Below are 13,235 nucleotides of genomic sequence, written 5' to 3'. Positions count from 1 at the left end.
GTCCATCTGGTCTTTCTTTTAAGGCTTGTGTTTCCTTTGGTCTTCTGTCTGGATGATCTGTCCATTGCTGAAAGTGGGATGTTAAAGTCCCCCAGTATTATTGTGTTACTGTTGATTTCTCTTTTTATGGCTGTTAGTATTTGATTTATATATTAGGATGCTCCTATTTTAGGTGCAAGTACATTTGTAGCTATTACATCTTCCTTTTGGATTGATCCCTTGATCATTATGTAGTGTCCTTCTCTGTCTATTGTGAAAGTCTTTATTTAAAGTCTATTTTGTCTGATGAATGTTGCTACTGCGGCTTTCTTCTGACTTCCGTTTGCATGGAATACCTTTTTCCATCCTCTGACTTTCATTGTGTATGTGTACTTAGATATGATGTGGATCTCCTGTAGACAGTATACATACAAGTCTGGCTTTTGTATCTATTTAGCTAGTCTATGTCTTTGGTTGGAGCATTTAATCCATTTACATTTAAGCTAGTTAGCAATGTCTCTTCCTAGTTCTATATTCTTTATTGTTTTGGATTTGTTTCTGTAGGTCTTTTTTCTTCCCTTTCTCTTTTGTTCTGTTTTCTTGTGATTTGATGACTAGCTTCAGTGTTGAATTTGTTTTTCTTTTTTGTGTGTGTATCTACTGTAGATTTTCAGTTTGCTGTTACCATGAGGATTTGATATAGCAGTCCATACATAAACAAGGTTAAGTTGCTGATGTTTTAATTTCAAGTGCATTTCCAATATCTTGTATTTGTGCTCCCTTATTCTCACAGTTACTGGTTTTGATAGCATATTTTGCATATTTTTGTGCAGATGATTTCCTTTCTTACTTTTTTTGCCTTTACTGGTAAGCTTTTCCATTCTTAATTTCTTTGTTTCTAGTAGTGAATTTCAGTTAGGATTTGTTGCAGATCTGGTCTGGTGGTAATGAGTTCTCTGTAAAGCTTTTGATTTATCTGTTGCAACTGAATGATAGTCTTCTTGGACAGGGTATTCTTGGTTGTAGGTCCTTCCCTTTCATCACTTTGGATACATCATGCCACTCCCTTCTGGCCTGCTGAATTTCTGCTGAGAAATCAGGTGATAATCTTATGGGAGTTGTGTATGTTATCTGTTGTTTTCCCCTAGTTGCTTTTAATGTTTTTCTTTGTCTTAAATATTTGTCCATTTAATTCCTGTGTGTCTTGGTATATTCCTCCTTGGGTTTATCTTGCCTGAGACTCTTTGCACTTCCTGTACTGTACTCACTGTCTTCTTTCCCATGTTAGGGAAATTTGGGGCAATTTATATTCATTTTCTCTCTCTTTTCCTTCAGAAACTCATATAAATGTCAATATTGGTGCATTTAACTTTGTCCCAGACTTTTAGACTCTCTTCATTTCTTTTTATTATTTTTTTTCTTTATTCTGTTCTGCAGCAGTGGTTTCCACTGTTCTTCTAGTTCACTTAGCCATTCTTCTGCCTCAGTTACTCTGCTGTTGCTTGCTTCTAGTGGATTTTTCATTTCAGTTACTGAATTGTTCCTCTCTTTTTGTTCTTTTGTTTTTCTAGGTCTCTTAAACATTTCTTACATCATCTTGATCTTTTTATGACATCTTGTATCATCTTCACTTTCATTACTCTGAATTCCTTTTTGGGTAGATCACCTATCTCATTTCAATAAGATGTTCTTCTAAGTTTTATCTTGTTCCATCATCTGGGACATATTCTTCTGCAACCTCATTTTGTCTAATTTTCTGTGATTGTAATTTCTTTTCTGTAGGCTTTAGGATTGTAGTTCTCTTTGCCTCTGCTGTCTGTCCCCTGGGATAAGACTATCTGAGTCTGAGAGGTTTGCACAGGCTTCCTGGTGGGAGGATTTTTTTCCTGCCCACTGGCAGGTAGAGCTGGGTCTAGTCCTTTTGGTGGGCAGAGCTGTACTCAGAAAGTCTGTGTGCTGATGGATGGGGCTGTGTTCCTGCCTTGGTGGTTGTTTTGGATGAGGTATCCCAGCACTGGAGCCTACAGGATGTTGTGTGGGGCTAGATCTTGGGGAGGAAATGGTATTCACCAGAACTTCCACTACGAGTTTTTTTTTTTTTTTTTTTTTTTCCAGTTTGTGGAAAATAATTATACAACCTGGCAAGTACGGAATTTGGTTTCATTGTGATCGTGACTTTGCCCCTCCTTCTGTCTTGTTGTGGTTTTTTCTTTGTCTTTGGATGTAGAATATTTTTTTTTAGATGATTCTAGCATTTTGCTGATGTTGTGGATGGTTGTTGAGCAATTAGTTGTGATTTGGATGTTTTTGAAAGAAGGGGTGAACTCACACTTTTCTGCCTTGCCATCTTACTGCCAGTTGATTCAGAAATTTGAATACACGTAATTTTTAAATCCTCCAATAGCCACCTTTTAAAATGATAAAAGTATCAGTTATATTTAACCCAGTATATCCAAAATCACATAATTTTACACATAATCAATATAAAATTAACAAAATACCATGTGTACTTAGGCACATTTTGGTTTGTACTAACCCTATTTCAAGTACTTAATATGGACAGGTGACTAGCTGCTACCTTATTCAACAAGTCTGTATACTGTCCACATTCATTGGTATTCAATTTTGTATCAGATTTTCCCACTGTTTAAACATAAATGAGTTTTTTTTTTTTAATGGCCAAATCACCTGTTGTTAAAACTATGATTGTTTTCCTACCCTATCAGTAGAGTGGCAGTTTCCTTACTTTGAGGTTCCTTTACATGTCCTTTTGGTGAATGTTGTTCTTACTTTTGATTGTGATTCATTCACCTACACTTACGGCTGATTAACATTTTTAAAATCATTTTTTGAAGTTCTTTCTCTAAGCAGGATTTCATGCAAATAGTTTGAAATTGTATACATCAAAACAAAAAAAGCATTTGTTGAGTTTATTGAATCCCTACAATGGTTATTATCCATGGCACACATTGAATATAAGAAGAAATAACTAGATAATTTCCTCCATTTACTCCACAAATGAGTATCAGCAAAATGAGCCACTGCTGAATGTGTTTGTTCAAACAGTAAGACCTAGCCTTCAATTATGAATACCACATTCTTTTTCTAGTAACAGCACCAACTTTGGAATCTTCTTACATTTCACTTATAACAGAAAATCAGTAAACTTGATCCTGCCTTTAAGATAATGGGCTATTGAAGATTAGCTTAAATGCCCAGATGGATCTCTGAATGGGCATTGCCTACAACTGCCTTCCCAACACCTTAAACATTAAAGGAAAAGAATACATTGAAAAGCTTTAAATATCATCAAAGATTCTGTCATAATGATACCAGCAATTACCATGTGTCATAACCCTAGGATTGTGCATACTAGCAGGACCCTTTTTTTTAAAATACATTCAAGTGTAAATCAGTATTTTAATTTTATACCTCTTTAAGCTTATTGGTGAAGGTATAGTAAGTACTTCTTTCATGCTAACAACATTGGAATCCTTTCCGTTTCTTTACACTCTTTTCCTAGTGTGTAACCAACAATCTGTCTCAAAGAGATTCCATCAGAATCCTTGGTCTGCCCAATATACCTCTATTCCTAGTATTTTTACTTCTGTTTTTCTCTTAGATACTTTTAACTTCATGATTTCTTCCCAACTTTAGTTTAGAATGTTCATTTTTGCATGTTTTTTCATGGTTGGTAACAATATCCAGTACAGGTATGTATTGGTTAACACATATATAACCCTATTTTTGTTGCTACTGTTGTTCTTTTCTCCATAATTATGATCATCGTATTCAAAATAGATGGCTCCCCTTGCAAGGTTACTGATTCTTCTTCATATTGAAACCTCCACTCGGAAAAATGTTTTACCTTTTATAATTATGTTGATTGTTAAATTCTTTCAGTTTTAAGTTATTATCTACACAGTATGTACAATAGATGTGAACAGTAACTACTAACCTCTTTACTTCTGTGACCAGTAAGTCAGTTAATTAGTCTTTACAAAGCAGTAGTAAAGATGCTTTGTAAAGCATTATTACAAAGCATTAGTCTTTACAAAACATTTCCCTAGGAATGCAGTAATGGTTTATCCTTAGTGATTAATCTTGAGACATTTCATCAAATTAGATAGTTACTATTACTTTGCCAACAAAGGTCCATCTAGTCAAGGCTATGGTGTTTCCAGTGGTCATGTATGGATGTGAGAGTTGGACTGTGAAGAAGGCTGAGTGCCGAAGAATTGACGCTTTTGAACTGTGGTGTTGGAGAAGACTCTTGAGAGTCCCTTGGAATGCAAGGAGATCCTACCAGTCCATTCTGAAGGAGATCAGCCCTGGGATTTCTTTGGAAGGAATGATGTTAAAGCTGAAACTCCAGTACTTTGGCCACCTCATGCGAAGAGTTGACTCATTGGAAAAGACTCTGATGCTGGGAGGGATTGGGGGCAGGAGGAGAAGGGGACAACAGAGGATGAGATGGCTGGATGGCATCACCGACTTGATGGACATGAGTTTGAGTGAACTCCAGGAGTTGGTGGTGGACAGGGAGGCCTTGCGTGCTGCGATTCATGGGGTTGCAAAGAGTCGGACACGACTGAGCAACTGAACTGAACTGAACTGAACTGAAGCCTGTTTTGGAATTGAGACTCTGAATTATGTTGTAGGGATACAAAGATAGGTAAAAGCATCCCTATCAAGAACATCGTCGGCATGATGGTAGATTTGTGGGAAAAAGGAGGGGGTTTCATTGTGGTATTATTACAAAACAAATACCCTTACCTGTACCATTAATCATGTCACAATAACTTGCCTGATAGGAGAGATGCCTTAGGGGGAAAAAAAAAAAGGAAAGGAAATGAACATTTGCATTCCAAGAGCACATCTCACATTAATTTTTCTTTTATGGTTCAAGTGGTGGGGGTGGTGGTTTAGTTGCTAAGTTGTGTCTGACTCTTACAGGAGTCTGTAGCTCACCAGGCTCTTTTGTCCATGGGATTTTCCAGGCAGGAATACTTGAGTGAGTTGCCATTTCCTTCTCCTGGCAATCTTCCTGACCCAGGGCTTGAACTTGGGTCTCCTGCGTTGCAGAGAGTTTCCTACATTACAGGTGGATTCTTTACCGACTGAGCCACCAGGAAAGCCCTACTTCTGCTAACGTAATAAACATTGATTAGACTAGTTGTGACAAATGCTAAATTTAAGAAATACTCTAAATCATTTGGTCTATGTTTTGTTAGAAGTTTTCATCTTGCTGAGGTGAATGAAGTGCCTGATACCATTAAGTGGCCAGATTATAAAATAAAAACTGATAAATTTTGTTAGGAACAACTTGGAACAGACCGAGTTTTTAAACATTTTTTGACAAATATTTATCAGAAATTTAGATCTCTGTTTAGGATTAAATTTCTGTGTTCTGGTGGGAGAAGTGGATTATTACATAGTATATTGAGTGTTCAACTGAATAGGAGAAAAATACTAAGTAGGTAACTGATGTAAACTCAGTATGAGGGAAAAGAGGGGAGTGTGGAGGAGCAAAGAAGCAGATGTTTGATCAGAAGTGACTGGAAATGTAGATAATCAATTTATACTTTTCCCCTCTTTTAACTTTGCATGAACTGACATTAAAATAGAATGGAGTTTATTAATTTATACTCTGGTATTTTCATGAAATATACATATACATATAACTGGAAACAGTACAAACAATGATGGTGATTGTTTCTCTGCAGTCTCAGCCACTTTTTGGTGATAGAAAATGGGTTTTTCACCCTCCAAATATATCATACCGTAAGATGTCGAGGCAAGCTGTTGCTTCTATTTGAAACACAATAAGCCGTCAATAATGCTCAGTCTTGCCGTGGTCAGTTAAATTAACCTTATCTTAACCTTAACGGAGAAGGCAATGGCACCCCACTCCAGTACTCTTGCTTGGAAAATCCCATGGATGGAGGAACCTGGTAGGCCGCAGTCCATGGGGTCGCTAAGAGTCAGACACGACTGAGCGACTTCACTTTCACTTTTCACTTTCCTGCATTGGAGAAGGAAATGGCAACCCACTCCAGTGTTCTTGCCTGGAGAATCCCAGGGACGGCGGAGCCTGGCAGGCTGCTGTCTATGGGGTTGCGCAGAGTTGGACACGACTGAAGCGACTTAGCAGCAGCAGCAGTAGTAACCTTAAACTCATGTGAAATTCTTATTCCAATTAGGAGCACTCAGTAACTCCTCAGAACCTCTCTGTAATACTGAAATTAAAGAAATGCTCACTGTACTCAATATATGAACACTGATATGATATCCCATAAAATGAGCATTTAGATGTGTTTTATCCCTCCATTAGATTTTCCTGTAAAAAAAAATGTGAGTATGAACTCTGTAGATGAAAAAGGAATATGAGTAACTATTTAACTGTTTTATGCAAATTTTAGATAGGAACTCAGTGTGAGGTAATGCTTGCTTAATTAATAAAAATGTTCCATCTCTTGATTTTGATTATTCTTTGTCATAAAATCACTGATCTAAAACTCATTTTAACTTTGAGGAGAAAAGTCTTTTTCTCCTTGGTATTTATTGGGGTTCTTCCTATTTTAGACATATGACAGATTAGATGTACTCCAGATAAGCAGGCAGAAGTTAGAGAAAAGTAGGAAATTGTGGCTAGTGAACATATCTCATTCTACTACTGCTTCACAGAATATGTGCTTTTTATTTTCAAGTTCAGTATGTCAGTTTTAAACAGGAAATAATAATTCCATTTTTATAATGATAGGCTTTTTAAAAAAGCTGAGTTATTTTAAGAACATTTGGAAGGGGAAAGTCATAAAAGTTGTAGCATGGATTCATTAAGCTTCCATCGTTATAGACATGTTTAGTCATGTCACTGGAATGAACAATAATTTTATTTCATGCTCAGTAAAAAAAAAAAAAAACAGTATATTTTCCTAGCTCCTGGATGATGAGTTGACATATTGATATTCTTCCTTTTAATTTGCTATTATGTAATTGAAGTGTGCATGAAAACTCTGGTTATGCAACACAGATTAAAGTGGCCCCTTTAGATTTCTGTATATAAGAGACCTGTTCATAAAGGTGAACCCTCCAGTGGGGCTGATACTCAGCAGCTATGTACCAGTGTGACCAGTCATCACAACTAAAAGGTTAATGCCTGATAGACCAGGAGTTTCTAAGGGCCGAGATACAGGCAACTCTGTGCCATAGGTTGGTGCCTGTGCCTTACCAGTTGGTAAGTAAGTTTCTTGCCTGCCTTAAAGCATCCTAGTGACACATACACACACACACACACACACACACACACATACAACTTTGCCTGTATACTTACTTTTTGCCTTTATATGTGTCTATTCTGGCAACTTTGCTTATGTCATCTTTCCCATTGAAAACTTTATAAACTCCATCTGCAGTGTTGTTGTACTGAAGAAATACATGCAAGAAAAAATTACTTCTAAAACAAGCCATGCTTTCCAAATTATAAAGTATGTAATTAACTCACTTTTGCATTTCTCAGACACTGGCTGTTCACAATTATTTTATATGATTTGAAATGTATAAGTGATGAATTTTTAAAATTACTTATTTTTAATATTTTATAAAAACAAGATATAAAAAGTGCCTAGAAATAAGTGCTAGATGCTGAGATAAAGGAAGAAAACAACTATCAGAAGCTGACATGATCCAACTCCAGTACTCTTGTAATTAAGCCAGAAAGGCCATTTTGATCACTAGTCCTGTTATATTGAGGTGAAGGAATAGTTAACAAAACCTATGAGAAATATGACAGCTTTCCTGAAGTTTTCTCAATATTATGATCTCTAATATGTGGTTACTAAAATTTAGGTACACAAAATTAAAAACAGAATTAGCGAAGGAAAGAATTGAGTATTTTAGGTAAATAATAATAACTGAATTTATTATCCTTTAAGGCTTCTATACTTAAATTTAATTGATATATAACCTTGCAATCCTAAAAATCATCTCAAGTAAGATAATTAAAGAATACAACAGATATATAATAAAGTGCCAAATGAATTCATATTCAATTTTTAAATGCAGTAATCAACTGGTTCTTTTCATGGTTCAAAACATTAAACTATAACTAAGTACATCACCAAGTTCACATCTTCTTAAATTTCCTATATGTCACTTCATGACATTTGTAGATGTTTTTATCAACTAACTATGAAAATATGACATTGCTGATTTATCCTTCTTGTTGTGTAGAATTTAAGGTAACTTTTAAATTTACATTAAAACAAACTTGTAGGTCTAGAGAAGGAAGAATGGTATGATGAATACATTTCGTATAAAAACTGGGCATTCAATTTGATTGTGCATAGATAGAAAACCAAAGTCGAAAGTGTTCAAAGTTTTTCCACCCTACAACTTAATTTTAGACAACTTATATGTTTGTCAAAGAATGGAAACTTGATTAAATGTTAGTTTAATTTTGATTAGTAAATTCAGACAAGTAAATTTCCCCAGCTAGGACAGATAAAACTATGTGACATAGACTTTGAAATAGTGAGAATATTTATTAGGGTTAATACACTAATAGGGTTAAGAAATAGGGTTGCTGCTGCTGCTGCTGCTAAGTCACTTCAGTTGTGTCCGACTCTGTGCGACCCCAGAGACAGCAGCCCACCAGGCTCCCCCATCCCTGGGATTCTCCAGGCAAGAACGCTGGAGTGGGTTGCCATTTCCTTCTCCAATGCATGAAAGTGAAAAGTGAAAGGGAAGTCGCTCAGTCGTGTCTGACTCCTAGCGACCCCATGGACTACAGTCTACCAGGCTCCTCCGTCCATGGGATTTCCCAGGCAAGAATACTGGGGTGGGGTGCCATTGCCTTCTCCGAAGAAATAGGGTTAACACACTAAATAATAAAACTGTGAATTGCCAATGCCATTATATTTATCTGGTGAAAGTCCAATAATATTGACATTTGTATTGTTACTCACAGGATAAAATGAACCAACTGTAGTAGTAGGGTATGGAACCAAATGCAAGAATGGATCCTTACAGGCCCACTAGTATATATAGTTTTTTTAAAGTTCTCTTTTGAAACATGAGAATTTGACTTTTTGATAAGTGAGTTGAGTATTCAATTCACTTTTTAAACTTTTAAAAGTGACTTTTAAGAACTTAGAGTATGTACTCTGAGATCAGAAATACGGTTGACACACTAAATGATAAACTTATGAATTGTCAATGTGATTATATTTATCCAGTTAAAAGTCTAACAGTATCAAGATTTATAATTGTTACTTACAGGATAAAACACATCAACTTCGGTAGGAATAGAGTATGGAATCAAGTTCAAGAATGGATCTGTATATCCCCACAATAGTTCTTTCAAAGTTCTCTTTTGAAACAGAAGAATTTGACTTTTTGGTAAGTGAACTAAGTATTCCTTAAATGTATCTGGATAGAGACGTGATACAGCCTGAAAAAAAAAAAAAATCATGGTTTAAGACACCAACTGCAGTATCACTTTCTTAACAAATACATATAAATACAAGAATTAAACTGAATAAAACAATTTCTAGCTATCTTTAAAATGACTGCCAAATCTAGCCAGGACTAAAAGTATATTATTTCTTCATCTCTTAATGATTACATTTCTCTGTGGTTGTGTGGGCCACAGGAAGAAGAGTTTCAAAGTTAAGTCCTACTTTTTGACAAATTTTACTTATTTATTTCATTAGTGATTTATTTTGGCTGTGCTGAGTCTTCATTGCTGTGCACGCTTCTCTCTAGTTGCCTTGAGCAGGGCCAGTCTCTAGTTGTGGTGCACGGGCTTCTCATTGTGGTGGCTTCTCTTGGTGCAGAGCATGGGCTCTCGGGTGTGCAGACTTCAGTAGCTGAGGCATGTGTGCTCAGTGGTTGTGGCTCCCCAGCTCTAGAACACATGCTCAACAGTTGCAGTGCACAGGCTTAGCAGCTTTGAGGCATGTGGGATCTTCCTGGACCAGGGATTGAACTCATGTCTCCTGCATTATCAGGTGGATTCTTTATCACTGAGCCACCAGGGAAGCCCCATAAATCCTTTTTAAAATGATACACTCTAAGTGGTCTTCTAATCAGTCTTCAGTTGTTTATTCTATCATCTTGTCATCTTTCCAAATGATCATAATTCAAAATAATAGCACAAGAAAGCATTTTTATAAAAATGAAAACAAAAGATATCTAATTGTAGTTTTAATCATGGGTTCTAGAGGATTTCAAAATCAGTAATTTTGCTGTTGTCTACTAACTGCTACTTCACTGGAATGTGAAGTCAAGTGGGCCTTAGAAAGCATCACTACGAACAAAGCTAGTGGAGGTGATGGAATGAATTCCAGTTGAGCTATTTCAAATCCTGAAAGATGATGCTGTGAAAGTGCTGCACTCAATATGCCAGAAAACTTGGAAAACTCAGCAGTGGCCACAGGACTGGAAAAGGTCAGTTTTCATTCCAATCCCAAAGAAAGGCAATGCCAAAGAATGCTCAAACTCCCACGCAATTGCACTCATCTCACATGCTAGTAAGGTAATGCTCAAAATTCTCCAAGACAGGCTTCAGCAATACGTGAACTGTGAACTTCCTGATGTGCAAGCTGGTTTTAGAAAAGGCAGAGGAACCAGAGATCAAATTTCTAACAGCCGCTGGATCATGGAAAAAGCAAGAGAGTTCCAGAAAAACATCTATTTCTGTTTTATTGACTACGCCAAAGCCTTTGACTGTGTGGATCATAATAAACTGTGGAAAATTCTGAAAGAGATGGGAATACCAGACCACCTGACCTGCCTCTTGAGAAATCTGTATGCAGGTCATGAAGCAACAGTTAGAAGTGGACATGGAACAACAGACTGGTTCCAAATAGGAAAAGGAGTACATCAAGGCTGTATATTGTCACCCTGCTTATTTAACTTATATGCAGAGTACATCATGAGAAACGCTGGGCTGGAAGAAGCACAAGCTGGAATCAAGATTGACAGGAGAAATATCAATAACCTCAGATATGCAGATGACACCACCCTTATGGCAGAAAGTGAAGAGGAACTAAAAATCCTCCTAATGAAAGTGAAAGTCCTAGTGAAAAAGTTGGCTTAAAGCTCAACATTCAGAAAACTAAGATCATGGCATCCAGTCCCATCACTTCATGGGAAATAGATGGGGAAACAGTGGAAACAGTGTCAGACTCTATTTTCTTGGGCTCCAAAATCACTGCAGATGGTGACTGCAGCCATGAAATTAAAAGACACTCCTTGGAACGAAAGTTATGACCAACCTAGATAGCATATTCAAAAGCAGAGACGTTACTTTGCCAACAAAGGTCCGTCTAGTCAAGGCTATGGTTTTTCCTGTGGTCATGTATGGATGTGAGAGTTGGACTGTGAAGAAGGCTGAGCGTCAAAGAATTGATGCTTTTGAACTGTGGTGTTGGAGAAGACTCTTGAGAGTCCCTTGGACTGCAAGGAGATCCAACCAGTCCATTCTGAAGGAGATCAGCCCTGCGATTTCTTTGGAAGGAATGATGCTGAAGCTGAAATTCCAGTACTTTGGCCACCTCATGCGAAGAGTTGACTCATTGGAAAAGACTCTGATGCTGGGAGGGATTGGGAGCAGGAGGAGAAGGGGATGACAGAGGATGAGATGGCTGGATGGCATCACTGACTCGATGGACGTGAGTCTCAGTGAACTCCGGGAGTTGGTGATGGACAGGGAAGCCTGGTGTGCTGCGATTCATGGGGTTGCAAAGAGTCAGACACAACTGAGTGACTGAACTGAGCTCACTGCTACAGCCAGGTTGAGAATGGTGAACGTGTCATCCTCAGTTCCAACTGATAGCGAGGGTTCAAAGATGGCGCCATTGGGCTGCAGGAAAGAGACCATGTGGCTCTCAGAGTCCTGGTTTATATTTTCCTTGGTGAGATAATGAACTCTGAAAAACAGGAGGAACTAAAACTCAAAACTGTTGTTTCAAATGAATGTCATTCATTTTAACAGAAGTTAAAATTCACAATAGTTATTCAAATGAAAATTAATTCTCAAATGCCATTCATTTAAGCAGCGATTATTGAGTACATAAATTATGTCAGAAATTAGGGTAAACAAGCAGATTAAAATGATAAATAAGCCAATGCTGAGCCTCCAGCAAATTAGAGAAGAGGAATCTTAGGTGTGCATAGCAGAGGAGAAGGAATATGTGTCTTTATAGGAGTTTACACAGGTTCTGTGAGAAAACATGGAACAGGTACAAACTTGGGCTATGGATTATGGTGGGGATAATGGACAGGATACAATTCCATATTAAGTGTTCTGAGTGAGAAAAATAAGCTTAGGTAAGATGAGATAGAAAATATCATGTGTTAGGTAAATGTGTTATTTTAGTAATTCAGATGTTTCAATATGGTTGGTTTAAGGAGTAAGGAGAGTGGTGGAAATAAAGTGATTAAAATAGGTAAGATCTGGACCATAAAAGGGTTGCATCCCATAATGAAATGTTTAGCTTTTATCCTGAGGGTGAGGAGAAGAAAGAGAGTTTTAAACAAGGGAATAGTAAGAGCATGTTTTCATATAAGAGAAAGACTGTTCAAAGTGCACAGACTTTCCTGTATTGGCTTTTCCATATTTTCCAATGTTTTAATGAGAATTAAAGATGCTAAGTGAAATATACTTTCTACTTTACAGATCGTTTCCCCTCAATCCCTGCCCCATATGTTGTTAAACTTATTACATCTAAGCTTCTCGCTCTAACACCTCTAGGCAAAGTACCATCTACCCTTAGGAAAGAGATCAAGGGTGGTTTTAGGGGGAAAACTCTTTTGCAAGTACAAGATATTTAGAGAGATGAAATAAGGTATACATTATTCATTGCTCTATCATAGAATATCTATTATGTGAGGTTATAGTAGATCTCTGTTGTTATCTGACTAAGGTAAACACTGAAAAAACAGGAAACTGAAGTGTGGAAACAAAAATAAACCAGAGAAAACCTGACGTAATTTCAATCAGGTATATTATGTGTGTTTTATATGCCCAAGCAGTATCTGGTAAATGGTAATTTCTTGGTAAATATTTAAGAATGAATAAATAACGGTTCATATTCTTTAAAAAGTGAATTAACAAAAATATAGAAATATATCTTATTTCTAATATAATTTAATTAAAGCTTTATTGTTCACTATTCTTGGAGTACTGCAGACACAGAATACAAAAATCTAAAACAGCAGCCAGGATAGTCTATTACTACTCAATTATTATT

General features: G+C 36.8%; 1 long non-coding RNA gene across 12 annotated transcripts in view; it reads left to right on the top strand.

Moving 5' to 3' along the window:
• Positions 1 to 13,235, top strand: part of LOC147374434 (uncharacterized) — a 288,128-nt gene that overhangs the window by 86,389 nt on the left and 188,504 nt on the right. For 5 of the 12 annotated variants that reach the window (XR_015163243.1, XR_015163242.1, XR_015163240.1 and 2 more), the window contains one exon: positions 9,259 to 9,378. The exons of the other annotated variants lie outside the window; for them this stretch is intronic. This is a non-coding gene — a long non-coding RNA (uncharacterized LOC147374434). The remainder of the gene's footprint in view (positions 1 to 9,258; positions 9,379 to 13,235) is intronic. 12 annotated transcript variants of the gene reach the window in all.

Source organism: Bos grunniens, chromosome 4, assembly GCF_055505025.1.
Source record: "Bos grunniens cultivar Pamir isolate PY7600 chromosome 4, Bosgru_T2T1.0, whole genome shotgun sequence".
In the NCBI taxonomy this organism is placed as follows: Eukaryota; Metazoa; Chordata; class Mammalia; order Artiodactyla; family Bovidae; genus Bos; species Bos grunniens.
Note: the sequence above shows the minus strand (reverse complement) of the source record. Positions and strands in the feature narration are given on the sequence as shown.